This window comes from Ursus arctos, unplaced genomic scaffold (genome assembly GCF_023065955.2).
Source record: "Ursus arctos isolate Adak ecotype North America unplaced genomic scaffold, UrsArc2.0 scaffold_29, whole genome shotgun sequence".
In the NCBI taxonomy this organism is placed as follows: Eukaryota; Metazoa; Chordata; class Mammalia; order Carnivora; family Ursidae; genus Ursus; species Ursus arctos.
The window spans coordinates 22,526,791-22,543,085 of record NW_026622974.1 but is presented as its reverse complement, the minus strand read 5'-3'; the positions used below and the strand labels follow the sequence as shown (position 1 = coordinate 22,543,085).

The 16,295-nt window shown below is 35.5% G+C and overlaps 1 pseudogene; it reads right to left on the bottom strand.

Annotated features, from left to right (window-relative positions):
• Positions 1 to 8,958: 8,958 nt before the first annotated feature.
• LOC113261349 (importin subunit alpha-1-like) lies at positions 8,959 to 11,162 on the bottom strand (annotated as a pseudogene).
• Positions 11,163 to 16,295: the final 5,133 nt, after the last annotated feature.

The following is a 16,295-nucleotide window of genomic DNA, read 5'->3' as shown; positions in this document are numbered from 1 at the left end:
TGGTGTGTGCACGTGCTCGCACACATGCGTGTGCTTATTTTGACAGGTTTGGACATCAAGAGAGGTTAGTGGTGGAATGGAAAGTAATTGATATAAGATGAAAAACTAGTTCAGAAGGTCCTGAAATGTGCTTACTTACACTAGTTGCATGTAACAAATACAGGTACCATCACTAAGTCCTTGCACATAAAAGACAATGCTAGAATGTGACATAATTTTGAGACAAATGACATGGGCTCATGTCTTCATTATTCATTTCCTGTCATCTTATTAGGCACACCCTTGTAAATTGATTCCGAAAATTTGAAATACACCATTCTACTCTGTAAATATGAAAATCGGCCTCTCCAAGATCAGTCTAGGCTTACAGTTTAAAATCACGTTTGCCTCAGTGTAACTTCTCCCAATATACTACCTGTGTGAGTTGGTAGCAGTTCTAAAAATGAGCTAATCTTAAGGCATCACACTCAAATGTGGTTATTTAAATTAGGATTTATTTGAAATAACTATTAATTTGAACACTGTTCACCCCAACAAGGCCTTAGTTTCAATACAATCACTACCGACACTACCAGCATCTGATTGACCAGAAGACTAATTCTGGTTGAAACCTTGAGTTGTGCCACTCCGATCATTTTTCATCTGTCTCTGTGTTTTGAACTCTTTCTCTGCTTGGTTCCTTTTCTTTGTTAATGTGCCTTAGAAATTTCAGCTGTTTCAAGGTTCTTTACTCTGCGTCCTCAACTTAGCAGAATGGGTGCCACTGAGCAAAGGTATCTGCATCAGGAAGCCATGCTGGTAGTGGGAGTCATCTTGTAGTTTCTCTTCTCCAAGAGGTAAAAGTCCTGCATTATTTGATATACAATGTCCAAAAATACCTGTTTCATATGTTTTGTTTAGTATTATATTTGTTTATTGCAATTTGTCCTGTACTAGATAGTTTATCACGGGCAGAGATAGACACCCCTGGTCACTGTTTTCCAGGGGAAAAAATGTTACCTACTAGGTAATTCCAAAATACATCTGGGCCTAGAGTTAATTTGTATCCCACAGAAATCCTTGCCTGTTGGCTATGCGGCCTCTCCCTAGCAATTTTATGAGTCTCACAATAATGTAATAGCACTATTTTACATGACTGTTTCTTTTTGGACTCCACTTATCACATTTTTCCCAGGGCCTTACTGCATTTTGTGCCTAATATGTACCAAAAATTTTACTTATGTTATCATCTCTAACATTCAGTATTATTCTATGAGTTAAAAAGTGCTGTATTTTATTGTTAGTATCTATTGATTATGGACATTATGTCCATTTTTCACATATTAGCAACTCTGAAATCATGCATTAGCTCAAAAATCAGTTGCATTTTATTACTGTTGGCCCCATGGTAGTCATGTCAAAGCCGTCGTTGCCTGGCATGTCAGAGCTTAGTCGTTACTCTGTAACTCCACAGTACTTCAGTCTTCAAATCATTAAGGGATTATTTGAGTGAGGACTAAGAGTACTCGTTATTATCTGAAAGCTACTGGTTTTCATAGACTTCCACTATTCTGAGATGCAAATTATTCAGACATGTCTGACTCAGAAAATAAAAAATGATTGAAAAACTTTGCCTAGTATATGTCATTTATATTTTCCTTTTTATATATGTACGTGAGTAGCTATAAATTTTTAAATCTATTGCTAAATAAACCTAAACTAACTTTATATGAGTCTGAAATATTATAGTGATAATATATTTTAATTCATTATATATTCAATTGCATTTTAAAATAGTTTAAATTTACTATATCCGTGTATTTACATATGAAGAAATATAGGATAAAAATGGGTTCTTATTTAGCATAGCTTTCCTCTTCAGTCTCTGGTGATGGTGTTCTCAAGAAGTGAACTTCTTTTTTTTTTTTAATCTTCTTTTTTTTATATAATTTTTATTTTGTTATATTAGTCACCATACAGTACATCCCCAGTTTTTGATGCAATGTTCCATGATTCATTATTTGCATATAACACATATTGCATGGTGCACTGGGTATTATATGCAAAGAAGTGAGCTTCTAAAAGGACACTCCAGCAGACAAGAATTAAAAAAGCCTGTAAGTATATTTTTAAGCAGACAATAAATTCTTAAAAATTAAAGCTGGCTACAAAAGATTTCCATAATAAAGTGAAAATCTGAGAAATTAAATATTTTGGAAAGAAACAATCAAATTAGAGCCACCATTTGCACCTATATGAAATCAAGTATTAAAATTATTAATGAATATTAAAATTATTAATGTATAAATGTTAAGTATTTCCCAATTACACAGACATCTAAATTCTGTACTTCTTAGAAAACTAGCTCAAGACTCATCTCTTCTTTGAGAACTTTTAGACATAAATCAACATCTTTGCCATATTTTTTGTACCTTTGACCAATTTCACCCACTTGATTGAATGTTTCCCTGAAATGATGTCTTTGAAGTTGTTTAAAAGGTGCCTCCAAGTCTTTATTTTCTTTATAGTACCCACTTGTCCTTTAAATAAATAAGATAAGGAGAATAAAACTGAGTATGCCCACTATAGGCATTTTTTCCATCTTTGCCAACAATGTATTTAACATCGCTTCACTGTGTGAATTTCACAAGCCTATAGTATATGGGACAATATCTTTAAATTAGCCAATAAAGAAATAACATACTCCAAACCAGTGTTAAATTAATGACACTATTGTTCCAGGCAAGGGGGGATGAAAGGAATGAAGTCCAAATTCAGTTGAAGCATGCTGTTGTAGGGACCTTTGTAGGAATTAGTACTCTGGAGAGCTGGCTTAGTCGAAAGCTGACATCCAGCTACCAGCACAAAAGTGAAAGTGTTGTGTGGGTAAACACACCGCTAGGGCACAAGGTGCTGGTGTTGATGGACAAGTTGATCTTGAGGGCACTGCCTGGTTTTCGCCAGTGCCTGTAAGAGAGTGGCCTTTACAGAGGCAGGAGCTCATTGCCCCAAGGTCTTTGGAGAGCTATTTTAGATCAGCAAAGTTTAGCTTTGCCCAGGCTAACCACTCAGAAAGTTCTCTCAAACTCTTGGTATTTATAGTCTACATGTCCCTTTGCCATAGTTGTTTCTTCCTATGTTTTTATTGATAAGCGCCCAGCGAGGCCCCTCAGCAACTGAGCTGCTGAGTTCTTATGGGTGAGAACAGATGAGATGGTGACATCCTGATCCACCCTACTTCATTGTTATATATCAGATCTTTCCATCTAAAACTACCTTTTTTTTTTCCCTCTGTCATTTTTTGGCATCATTTTTTAAATGGAGTATATGGAGTTTGTGTCTATGAATCCAAGGACTTCTTATTAAGAGAATAAATTATCTGAAATGAATTAAAACACTTGTGTACTTTCACCCTCGCACACAAACACTCTTGGAGAATAATTGAGTTACAGTTACAGTGTATCCAGTGTGCTAACAGATCGCATACACCCAAGTAGAAGCTACCGTAAAACCTGGCTTATGCCTTCAGGAAAACTTTTAGAGAAGAGAAGTTACTCTCAAACAGATTCTCTCTTTTATCATGCTGCATCTAAGCCAAGGAATGATTCACTCCTCTTTCTAATTCTGTTTGCTTTTTTGTTTGTTTTGCCTTTTAGTGTGTAGTTCACGTTTTCCTTATACTTTTGGGTTTCAGATAAGTATAAAATTATCCTTTTCATATGCTTTCCAAAGGTACTATATTTTTATGATCCTAACTATTTATTCTTATACAGTATAGATCTATGCAAATGCAGAATCTTCCGGATATCTTATTCTCCTCCATATAAATGTTTTCCACAGTGCTTTCCAAGTATATTCCATTTTAAAAGTTGGTTACAATCACCATCAGATAGAATCATAGACCATGGTGGGCTTTTATGAAAAATAATTTCCTATGTGGGCATTCATCTGAAAGAAGCCACTCTCTGTATCATAAGAACTTTATTTCAAATTTCTTTTCTGTCTCCTCTTATCAGATGTTTCTGGACTCTTGCATCTGGGGTAGCTCTACCTACCAACTTCTTTGGTAGGGTTTCAGTCTTCCAAGTGTTTAATTATCACTTGGGATCAAATCAAAAACATATACATGGTTAATTCATAAAATAATATCCAATAGTGGGATCTAACAAATTAATTTGTATTTGCTTTGCGATGAGCTTTTTTTATTTTGATCTTTCTGAGTTTCAGTGTTTAATTCTTTAAGATAAGTGTAAAGCCATGGCAAATAATTCAGTCTAACAAATAGATTAAAAGCTCTCCAACTACTTCATTTTCTGCCTATATTATTTCATTTAATTTAATTAACAGTATTCTCATAATTCATGAAAGTTGCTTATCCTGTTGACAAAAATCACTGTCTAAAACAGTGCTTTTATTACACAGCTACTAGTTTTCACCATATCATCATTTTAAAAATTATTTAAAAATACATGTTTTGGTATTAAATGCTTAATATAAATCTTGCTGAACTTGTATAAACCAAATTTTATATATGCCAACAGAATTATATTCCAGCATATGTGATGATGAGCTAATACAAATCAGAAAGTGAGGTTTAAATTGAAGTTAAAATGAACATATGTAAATATGTCACTGGAGTTGACTAATGGTGTTTAAAATAAAAAGTTGAACTATATGCCCCTTTGACATGATTTTTCCATATTAGAATAGCTTTTTCTAAGTGTTCCCCTGCCCCTCCTTAAAATAGCTATACAGTCATTTTAGACACAAAATACATACATACAAGCTAGAGTCAGCCTATAGATAGCCAGTCTACATAAGATTTTGTTATTTGCAGCATATTAGCATAGATTCAATAATTCTAATTACATTGTTTCATTTTGTTATTGCGTTTTCCCACATAAGTCATTGTGTTATTCTCTTTTGACAATTTAACAAAATTATTAGCCAAAAACTTATCATTTGAAAAATTTGACAAAATATACCCTGGCATAGAAAATAGTGTATTGTTTTCCACAGTATTACTTTATTTATTTACTGTACTCATGTATTTGTTTTAAGTTTTGAATTCATTTTGCAGAGTAACTAAATATATGAATGAATCTCCAAACCCTACTGAAGCATTTGTCAATAATATTTTGTGCCTGTTGCCAAATTAGAAAAACCACTAAAGTATACTTGGGCAAGCCAGGAAACTAATCATAAATGGAAAACTAAGGTCCACAGCTATTATCTGTCATTTAAAAATATTTTATTTAATACACTTTAAAGGTTTGAGTCAAACCATTTTTATATAAAAATGATTGGAGACATTAATTATATTAATGAGCTTAATGTGCATCTAGTAAGTGGACCACTTGTCCTCTAAAGGACTAGAAATGCTGCACTCATTAGTTTATTAGAGGTTTTTGGTTTTGTTTTGTTTTTTGTTTTTTTTTTAGTTCTCCTCTTACAGGCTAATATAGAAAGCATAATACCTTCCATTATTCACTGATGGGCTGAAGAAATTCAAGTTTAACTACTCTTCCGAGGATTGATGTAAGACCCATCGGCACACACTGTGTAGAAGAATAATTTTAAATTGCATGCCTGTGTGACAGCTCTTAGTGATACAGCTTGTCTTAATTTTCCATGTTATATATCTTCTTGTGAAAATTATAAAAAAGAGCTTTTTAAAAAGTGGATTTTCCTGGGTGGCACAGCAGTTAAGCGTCTGCCTTTGGCTCAGGGCGTGATCCCGGCGTTATGGGTTCAAGCCCCACATCAGGCTCCTCCGCTATGAGCCTGCTTCTTCCTCTCCCACTCCCCCTGCTTGTGTTCCCTCTCTCGCTGGCTGTCTCTATCTCTGTAGAATAAATAAATATATAAAATCAAAAAAATAAAAAAATAAATAAAAAGTGGATTTTTCTAATGCAAAACTGCAAAAATTGTATTTCACTTTTCACGCTGACTGGGTGACCACAAGAATGTTTTATTTATCTGATTTACTTTTAGCCCCATATAAATACAGATGGCAAAATATCTGTGCTGGGAATACCTAGTGTTTTGGCCAGACATGTTATTTATCTGGGCTACACATGATATGGTTAGAGACAGAGACAGAGATAGAGAGAGATCCTTGGTGTGTGTGCTTAAGATAACTTTAGTACAGTCTATGTCTGCATAGTTTAACGGTCTGCATTTCATTTGTAAAAGAGTTTATATTCAAAATTTTCTTCCCTGTTTGACTTGCCTCCTATTATTCAATCCATCTGCCTCAACAGGCCCTGTTTCTAACAAGGAAATGCAGCCTTTTTATTTTTTCACCTGAGTCACTAGAAGAAATGTCCCTAAAGAAAATGACTCTTGTACAAGGTGTGGTTTAAGATCATTTAGTGTTATCTAAAAGGACAAAATAAGCTGTCAAATTGATGAAATCAATAATAGGTTATTTTAATAAGGATTTTTTTAAGTGAGCATAACCTAGTGAAGGGTTTCTAATTGTTTTTAACTGAAATGTGAGCTAAATTCATAATATTTTGACATTTATTATGAAATGGCTTTCAGGCTAACTTGATAAATAACAACAGTCTATTTCATTCATACCAACCCACTCTTAAGTTTCAGCAAACACAAATATTTGGTACGCCAGACATTTAAAAGCAGAAATCATTTAGTTGAGGTTATTTGGATGGATGAGGGGGAAAAAAAAAAAAAGGTAGAAATGTCAGGAGTGACTCATCCTTCCAACTTGTTCCAAAGTAGGAACCAAAGGAAGAGAGTCCCAAGTTCTGGTTGTTATTTCCGAGGAACGTACCTGGTAATCTACAGAGCTGAGTCTCGAATCCACTTGATGTATAACTTCCCTGTATTGCTCATTTTTTGGTGCTTGATATGTCCTTAGAAAAAGCATTCATGGAGATTTAGACGGGGTCTATGATTATCATCTAAGCAAACAATGCATTCACCTCGGTTTTCTTTTTTTTTTTTTTTAAGATTTTATTAATTTATTTGAGAGAGAGAGCACAAGCAGGGGGAGCAGCAGAGGAAAAGGGAGAAGCAGACTCCCCACTAAGCAGGGAGCTTGAGGTGGGGCTCAATCCCAGGACCCTGGGATCATGACCTGAGCCAAAGGCAGATGCTTAACTGACTGAGCCACCCAGGAGCCCCTAAGGTTTTCATTATCTTATAATTCCTTAGGAACTTACAATGCCAGCTCCTAGGGATCAGAAGCTTTCATGATCTTAACTTTTGTTTCTCCTCTAAGACTTTTATATCCAAAGTCTTTAAACACAATGTGATGTCATGGTTTGGCTCTTGGAACAGAAAGAGGACATCTGTGAAAGTTTTAGAAAGCATGAATAAAGTCTGGACTTTAGTTAATATTATTGTAATTACATTAAATTACTTAGTTTTGACCAATGTGCCATTGTTATATGTTAATGTTAGAGTAGACTAGTGAAAGATACGTGAGAATTCTCGATAATGTCTTTGCAACTTTTCTGTAAATCTAAAATTATTCCAAGATGAAAGAGTTAAAAAAAAAAAGGTATTGAAGTTCTTAACATTTCATTGGCTTAGTTGAAGCTAAGACTGAGGCACAGGAGCAGAGGTCCACTTGTTGGCTTAACTGCAACTGTCTGAAGAAAACAAAAGTAATAATTGACGTATTTGGAGGTCAGATAATGAGGATTAGTTTGCCTTTTTATTTTTAAAAGAATTAATTATGTGAACCTTGCATTTGCCTATATGATATTTCTTTTAAAACAAGTTAGTCTTGCATTTCTAAAATGGTAGAGAATAAGTTAAATATGAAAAGTGTTAAACCCTCATTCAATTGTTACTCTTTAGCCTCTTCTACCAGAGACTACGTCTTTAACTTTTTCTGATTTTAGTTTCCTGGTGGTTACTTCTATGTTTCAGCAATATGTATGTTTATAGCCTTGATCTTTATGTAATTATTTAGATGTAATTATTTTACTGGACTTAAAAAATTACAACCAATCTCCTTCTTTCCTTTTTCTCATAAAATTAGAGCAATGCCCTTGCATTCCCTACTAGACTCCTCTGTAATGTGTTGCTTCCCAGAGAGTGTATCCTTCTAATCACCACTAAGTGACATGAGGTATCAGCACTCCTATCGGTACATCTCCCACTTTTCATTTTTTCTCAGTCAACCAAAACTTTATTTTTACATTTTCCATGTTAAGGTGTATATTCTCCTCTGTAGCCGTAGTAACATTACCAGTGTTCTGTCTGTGTTTACTCTAAAATATAATATCCAATATGATTTTGCCCTATAAATATTATTTAATACGGGATCTTTATAAAACTCTCAGGTAAATGACCCTGGATATTCCTAGTGTGAAGTTCGGTTGGATCTCTAATCTGCATTATAAATTTTTCAGAGGATATCATGGTTTTTGTTATCTTTATATTTGGACTTAGCTTTTCTTGTAATTTTTCTTTGCCTTTTTATCCCCTTAATATTTGTAATGTTTTTCTTTGTGTCTCTGTCTTCTTATTCAGTCTTATCTTCTACTGTGCCTAAGATTCTACTCATGTACTTTGGTCACCTGAATCCTATTTCCCAAAATCGTCTTTACTCACGAGTTCTATACTCTGCAGCCAATCTGAAATTATTGTTCTCTGGACCTGCTGCACACTCAGGCCCAAAGAATCCCCATCTCTACTCTAGTCTGACTCCATTTGTTTATTTTTTTTAAGAAATTTTTAATTTGTTTAAAAGAAAAGGATGGAACTTAATCTCTACTTACAAGACACTACAAGATATGAGATTCCATATAGAAATCAGAAACCTACTGAGAGGAGAAGCTTCATACAATAGGTACAGTTTGGAACTGTCCAAGTATAGTTTCCTTGTAAAAAATGCTACAATAACAAAACACATTTAAAAAGAGGTCTTAGTAGAGAAACAGTAAGACAAATTTATACCAAACTTGGCATATAACAAACAACTTTATGCCTCAGCTGTACAGTCTAAAAGCTAAAGGTCCCAGAAGTGCCATCCTGAACTTGGAAGGTATAGTCTTCAGAGGTAGTTTCTAGCACAACGTTTGATCTTCCTTTTCCTCAACAGAGATACTTCTCAATCAAGTTTAATGAACCTTTGTACACAGACTCATTTTCAGGGTTTCGTACAACTTCCATTTTGTCCAGACCTCAACATTCTTTAATCATTATACTAAGTTTCTCAGTTTCACCTAGTTTCTCGGCAGCCTGAAAGATGTTTGAAGTGGCATCCAGAATAACCAGAATACTCCTGATATCTTTTGCAGTTGAGAGGTTGGTTCATCGTTCTATTATGCCACAATGAATGAGGTATCCAATCTGTACAACTGTTCTGCCACTTGTATACTTGGTCACAGCCCAGATAGTTTCCTTTTCTGTCTTAAAGTCTTCCTCAGCAAGAACACCAATGAGGAATGGGACTAATCCATGATTCACAACTTTCTGTATCTGGCCCTGGTGACCAGTTTTGATACTTGATATTGTCCATGTAGCTTCCTTTTGAATATTAGTTTTGGGATTCATTAGCAGGCTGGGAAAGTTGGCAAGTGTTCCTGCATCTATTACACCCTGAGTCTGTTCGTCTGTCCCAGTGACAATATTTCCTATGGCTCTTAGTGCAAGAGTCACAATGGGCAATTCAGTAACCCCTAGAAGCTTCATAAGTTGGGGCACAACTTCTGTTTTCACAACCATTTCAATCCATTCATTTGGGCCAAGAATAAGGTAGGAAATGGCCCAGCAGGTATCTTCTAATACTTCTGGATCATCATGATGCAGGAGATGAATTGAAGTAGGAAGAATCTGCTCAAACTCATCTAACAGGATTCTTGTGGAGACAAAGAATTGAAAGTGTTCAGTAGGGTTACATAAGTAACCACCCTCTAAAGATGACATATCAGGAACTGCAGGGACAGCCAACAGTGGGTCAGCTGCCCATACTTAATATCAAGTCTCAGAAAACCAAACCATCACCTGCAATGTTTCTTAGAGCCCATATAGCTTGTGCACTGACATGGGCATGGGGAAATGCCAACAGAGAAATGAATGCTGGGCTAGCACTTCCATCAGCCACAACCTTGGTCTGTTCTGATGTCCCAGAAGCAATGTGAGTGAGGACCCAAGCAGATTCAAACTGAAAGTGACTATAATCAGTTCTGTCCAAGAAGGACACAAATTTTGGAATCAAACCAGCCTGATTATGTTGTCCGTGGGGGGGTTGTTTTTACGTAGAAAGCATTTTCCTAGCAGCATGAGTAGCCTGGAGCTGACATTCCAAATTGTTGCTATTTATGCCTTTGACAGTGTCATCAACAGACCAATTCACAGTGCCATGGTTTTTGCAGTTTCGTGCAGGGACAAGTAGCGTCATCAGAAAATGAGCTGACGTTTCTCCTGTTCAGCATCTGGTCATCCTTCTTAGCTGTCCTCAGCTCCACGTTAACTTCTATTCAGCACCGCATCATTTCTGTGCTGTCTTCCCCCTTGTTCTTGAATCTGTTAAGGTGGGCAGTTGGTGAATTAGCATCCTTGTTGTGGACATGGTTAGGAGACAAAGGGAGAGAGCTACACGCTGGCTCAGGCTTCCATAGGAGACTGTGGGGGGCATCGCAGGCTGCAGGTCAGCTGCCCTCAAAACGTCCACCATGGCTCAGCCCAAAGATGGTGGGCTGCCTCCATTTGTTTTAATTAAATTTTAATTCTTAATTAAAATTATTTTTTTAATAATTAAAAAGAAATGCTGGGGTGCCTGGGTGGCTCAGTGGGTTAAGCATCCACCTTCAGCTCAGGTCATGATCTCAGGGTCGTGGGATCAAGCCTTTGTGTTGGGCTCCCTGCTCTGCAGGGAGTCTGCTTCTCCCTCTCACTCTGCCTCTCCCTCCCCTTCTCTCTCACTCTCTTTCTCTCTCTCTCTCAAATAAATAAGTAAAATCTTTAAAAAACAAAAAAAGGCTCTTATTTCCTGTTGTCTGAATCTTTTATGTAGCATTCAGTTCCTGCTTTATGTCTGCAAAATCTTTCCAAATATATTAGAAGACATTTACTATAGTCTTTTTAATGCTATCTTCAATTATCTGTATTAGCTCCCTGTCTAGGATCAGATCTTTGGTCTGAATGTATTTGTCCTCTTCGTTAATGTTTCCCGTGTTTTTCTTGGTACACTGGTAATACATGTTTATTATTCATATTTGCAATGCGGAGACTGTATAGAAGCATTATGTGCATCTAGAGAATGTCAATTGGCCAGCTGCACTTTAAGGTGTGTTGCACATTATTATGCATATTATGGGTGAATTGTACATTATTCCTGGGTATCCCTAAAAGCTATATCATCTGCATTAGCTGCAATTATTCTCCCAAGGCCCTTGTTCCATTTCTCAAGAGAATATTCTATCAGTTTTATGCCTCTAAATAACAACTTGTTAGCAACTCAATGTGAAAATGTGGAAGACGCTTTAGGAGAGAGAAAAAGGATTCTAACTCTTTTTTTAAATGCAGAATTTCAAATGGTCACAGAGAAAAGCAGGATGCCACATCTGGGCCCCCGAGACTGAAAACCTCTCTCTATCTGGTCACGCTGGACAGCTCAGTTCTCTCTGCAGTTCAAGGACCCGGGAAAGCTACATCTTAGGTTTCATAAATTAGTATTTGTTTATATTCTTAGTATGTTCTAGAAATATTTTGAAATATCCCCTATATCATCTTTCTCATTGTGATTTTACACATTCTTTAATGTTTTACTATTATTTTAAAGTAGTTTCAAAGTAGAGGAGGTAGAAAGTTTAATATGACTTTTCATTTTGAATTTTCAAAGGAGGAAATATTAGTATCTGGCAGAAAAGTTGGCATTACATTTATGAAGGCTGCTTTTGTTTATTCATGTGAAAAACTGAACTATATAATTACAAACATAACTTTTTTAAAGAGCTGTTAAAAATATTTGCTGTTATGTTACGGGCTCGATGTCAATATTAATTTGTCAGTTTTTCTTTAAAATATTATCTTTATTAGTCTTCAACTCCTGCAAAAATAGTAAGAATTTATAATGACTGATTTTCATCTTAAAATGTCCCTCTGTGTCATTTTATTACACAATATATAAATTAAAGTAGGCATAAACTCTCCTTTTGAATCATTGTGTTGCTAAGATTATGTATCTTTGAAGTTTACTTGTGATGCAACTAGTTATGTCTTTGTACCCTTGAAAATAAAACCAAGAGCTTGTTTGTCTTCTAATTAATGCGATTCAGAAAGCTTAACATTTTAAAGCCTCTTCTTAAATGTAATTCCATTTGGATTTGAATAATATAATTTAAAATTAATATAACAATATTTACAGATAGCAGAAATTAAAAATAAAAAGCATATTTTTTGCTAACAAACCTAGTGAATTATAAAAAAAAAAAACATTCATTTCTTCAACTTTATTTCCTTTGGTCAAACATTTCCAAACTACATATTTACTTTTAAGTGTTCTGTGGCTCAATGTATCTTCAACAATGACATTTCACAGCTATGAAGGAATCATTGTTATCAAGAATCAGGCCTTAATATAATTTCAATACAGCTATCAAGATACTGTTTAGATGTTAATCTTACATATGCTTTTTAAATCTGTTTTTCTCTGTATTTGGTCCAGAAATGGAAACTAGGAATTACCTCCAAATAGGGCATTTTTCTCATGTCTTTTTGCAACACTTATCCTTGTTCTGTGAAAGACATTTTGCACAGACTTTGAACTAATGTCTATTCATGTTTCAGCCCCCTCCACCATGATATGCTGACCTAAGACTGTAAGTGTTAACATCAAAGAGATATGTATGCATGTCTTTTCTTTCCTGGGATTTATTAGGGTGGCCTAAATTAAATTGACCTTTGAATCATAGTTTTTACAGCTCAAACGTAGGTAAATAATATATACATCATGCTTTTTTTTTTAAGAATGAAATGACTCAAATTTAAACACAGTATATACAAAATGAATTTTAGTTACTTCTCTTACCCACCACTGTTTTTTGTCTTTTTTTTTTAATGTGTTGTTATATCTCCCCATCTCAGTTCTGCCAGTTTTAAAACAAGAAAAACAAAACAGAAGTAGATTTACAGCTAGAAGAACTGGGTTCAGATTCCAGCACGTTTATTCACACTGGGAGAGATCGCAACATAGGCATGTGGCCTCTTTGATGTTTAAATTTCTCACATATGTGACTGTTTAAAATACTACACCCCCAAATGGTTGTGAGAATTAAATAAAAAAAACTTTAATGATAAGGTTTAAAAATGTGTACCTCCATGGTGAATGATTTTACATACATGCATACTAAGCTCCGTAGAAAAAAAAATCTTTTCTCTTAAGTAGATTAAAATATTAAATATTATATGCATTAGAAACGTTCACATTTCAGGGCACCTGGGTGGCTCTGTTGGTTGAGTGTCCAACTCTTGATTTTGGTTCAGGCCATGATCTCATAGGTCATGAGATCGAGCACCCTGATGAGCTTTGCACTCAGTAAGGAGTCTGCTTGAAGATTCTCTCCCTCTGCCCCTCACCCCACTTACTTTCTTTCTCTCTCTCAAATAAATAAATCTTTTAAAAAATAGAAATGTTCACGTTTCCTTTTCCCTTAGTGGGTTAAAAGTATAAGATATTATATACATTAGAGATGTCCACATTATAAGAAAGAAAAATATTCAGAAATATTTTAACAGTTCTTTACAATCAAATTGAAATTACATTGTACTTTCTCACTCTGTTTGGTTATAGAATGATTTTCCCTTGTGGCCAGTTCCTTTTTGAATGATTTTATGTAGTCATGAGAAAAGATATGGATAGTCTGATCTAAAACATTTTATGCCATAAATAAATTGTTTCATTTTATCTTAAGCAACTTCTATGTTCTATACTTATTCTGGATAATGTTCTAAAAACTTTTCTAGACATATGTATACGAGGATGAAGAAAACGGACATGATGCCTATTTTTAAAGATTCTACACTTTACCTAGAAACAGATATATGAATATATATAGAGAGAGAATATATATATATGATTATATATATATATATATATATATATATATATATTGAATTTTTGTTATTTAACAGATTTGGTGGCAGTGGCAGTGGAATCGGAAGCAAACTTCTGATGACATTCAGGGACAATGAGATACACAGGCGTGGCACCCATGAGCCCCTTTTTGAGTTCATTGCCTTTCTTACCACTTTTGAGGGATGCAGTTAAGTTCCTCTTGGTTCTGAGCTCCATTCTCTTTGTGTTAAGCCCCCGATATAATTGGGTTTTGAGTCAGTTTCCCATTTGTTTGGAATAACTAGTTCCACAATGGGAACTGCTGGTAGTTTGGACCGCAGTTTTCTGTTCCTTTGGAAATTCTGGTCCTTGGTTCCATATCCAGACTCCTTGCTGGAAACTGCCAGCTGCAGGTCCCCATTTGTTTGGAATCAGGTTGCAGTACCCATTGGTTGAGGTCTGCTGGTTCAGTCCTTTCCCCAGTCCCAGGTTCTATGGTTGGAATTATTGGATGTGTACACAAGGGCTTCTCTTGGCCAGGATGCAGTAACATCACTTGGTTACTGCTAAGACATTAAGAAGCACATGTTTGTTTTTCTTGTTTTGTGTAGATAAAGGCTAGCTAAATGAAATGGGATCTTTAAATTCCGAAGAATTAAGCATACCATCTTCCAGCACACCTGCTTATTTTATGTCTAGGAACTATAGTCCTGGAAGCTGCCGATAACTACAAAAATGACAGCCTACTAAAACAGCCTAGAATTACAGTGGCCATTACGGGGCATGTTCAAGTTAGACAACATCATTCATTTAAGAAGCACACTTGAAAGCAAAGGCTCCCAAATTAAATAAACAGAATAGGATAACTATTTTAACTTATATGCCAAACCTTCCAAAAGACTTCAAGACTACAAAATAGCTTCATTAAAAGACTAGTTACAAAAGGCTCATGTAAAATTGGAGATAACTAAAAAGACAGTACAACTGATGTGACTCCTACTGCTCCCCTTTTCTTTCGCGAGTACTCACATTTTGCTAATTCTCTGTCTGAAATGCCTTTCCACTCTGAAGAGACTATTAAACAGTTACCTTTTAAAATATTTAAAAATAAAACTACCCAAGATTGCAGACAAAACTCCTCATGTATATTTCACCCTTTGGTCAAAGACCGAACTCAAAGTCAGAGTTCAAGAATCTCCTAACTTCAGGGAGGATCCCCAAAAGTTTGTTTGTTTGTTTGTTTGTTTGTTTGTTTGTTTGTTTGTTTTTGAAGAATTTAGAATAATTATTGGGGCCTCTGACTCTGGCTGTCAGATTTGTAACAGCTAGTGCACATATTGGTAGGACTTGGGGAAGCCCAAAAATAGATGCAAGAAACAAAATGGCAAAACCTTGAGGAGGATATTTGAGATCCTTGATCTTCAGTGTGCCCCCCTTACAGATCAGAAAGAGCTTACAAAATAGCAACTGAACTTTTCCAGTCCATTACTAGGGTTTTTCCTGCCTTACTGATTAATTGGTTTATTATTCAAACACACAAACAAAAGAAAGATGAATGTATAGCAGACTTTAAAGCCCATTTGGAAGTCCTCTTCTGATGGTATTCCAGGTTCCCCACAATAAATAAGGTCACCAAACTTACTGTAGCTGTTCTTTTTGTAAATGGATTATATCCTGAGATTAGTGGATTAATAAAAAGGCAGAAAATAGGATGGGAAGACAACCCTCTGACTGAACTCATGACCATAGTTGGGGACTTTGAAATGACCTAGAGCAAGACTTCAAACAAAAATCTGCCAGGCTATTAGCCTTGCAGCCACAACAAAGCCAAGGCTAGAAACCTCAAACAATACCTGGGCCTTTCACACTTGCCTTCTTAGAGTCCTATCATGGAAAACACTGGCTCAAAAATCAACATCTCACTTGTAATCAACTGGGACACTCAAAAAAAGATTGTCCTCAAAGATACTATGCAAATTCTTCAACTTTATTGCCCCCATATCTATCCCCAATGTAGGCCCCCCATATGGGTCCCTCCCAGAGTTGATGACTTCAAGGGGATCTGCAGTAAACTACCAGTAATTTCCTTGAACACTCAAGAGGAAATTAAACTTGAAATACATGGGAAACCTTGCCAAATGTTAGTTGATACGAGAGCTATGCTTCCTACTTTAATCTCTATTCTCAGAGGAAAACAAATCCCTTGGAGGGGGAAAAAAAAGTTTTCCATGTTGGGGGTATCCAGTAAAGTTCAGAGAGAATTTCTATTTCAACCAGT